The 797-nt window shown below is 43.0% G+C and overlaps 1 pseudogene across 1 annotated transcript; it reads left to right on the top strand.

The window, feature by feature from the left end:
* Positions 1–219: 219 nt before the first annotated feature.
* On the top strand, positions 220–793 carry LOC108525691 (protein FAM192A pseudogene; annotated as a pseudogene). The gene has a single exon (XR_001884321.1). The product of XR_001884321.1 is annotated as a protein FAM192A pseudogene (transcript).
* Positions 794–797: the final 4 nt, after the last annotated feature.

A 797-nucleotide genomic window follows, 5' to 3' on the forward strand; every position in this document is an offset into this window, starting at 1 on the left:
TTGGCCTGGGAACAAGGGGTGGCGTCCTGTTTTCTTCTTCTCCCAATCTTCACAGAACTATCTAGAATTCCTCATTCAATCACACTACCTGAAATGTTAGCAAGTAGAGACTTCGTAGGGTAAAAAGCCTCCTGGCATGTTCAGATGTAGGGAAAATCCCATATTTGATTATAATAACATTTTACCTCCTCTTTCCAACTTGAAAAAAACTTAGTCTCGCCTCCCGCGTGCCGGTAGATTGGTTATTTCATTATGGATGGAGGGGATGATGGTAACCTTATTATCAAAAAGAGGTTTGTGTCTGAGGCAGAACTAGATGAACGGCGCAAAAGGAGGCAAGAAGACTGGGAGAAAGTTCCAAAACCTGAAGATCCAGAAGAATGTCCAGAGGAGGTTTATGACCCTCGCTCTCTGTATGAAAGACTACAGGAACAGAAGGACAGGAAACAGCAGGACTATGAGGAACAGTTCAAATTCAAAAACATGGTAAGAGGCTTAGATGAAGAATGAGACCAACTTCCTTGATGAGGTTTCTCGACAGCAGGAACTAATAGAAAAGCAACGAAGAGAAGAAGAACTGAAAGAACTGAAGGAATACAGAAATAACCTCAAGAAGGTTGGAATTTCTCAAGAGAACAAGAAGGAAGTGGAAAAGAAACTGACTGTGAAGCCCATAGAAACCAAGAACAAGTTCTCCCAGGCAAAGCTGTTGGCAGGAGCTGTGAAGCATAAGAGCTCAAAGAGTGGCCACAGTGTGAAAAGACTGAAACCGGACCCTGAGCCAGATGACAAGAATC

The sequence above is a fragment of the Rhinopithecus bieti genome, unplaced genomic scaffold (genome assembly GCF_001698545.2).
Source record: "Rhinopithecus bieti isolate Rb0 unplaced genomic scaffold, ASM169854v2 repeat_5366, whole genome shotgun sequence".
NCBI classification, from domain to species: domain Eukaryota; kingdom Metazoa; phylum Chordata; class Mammalia; order Primates; family Cercopithecidae; genus Rhinopithecus; species Rhinopithecus bieti.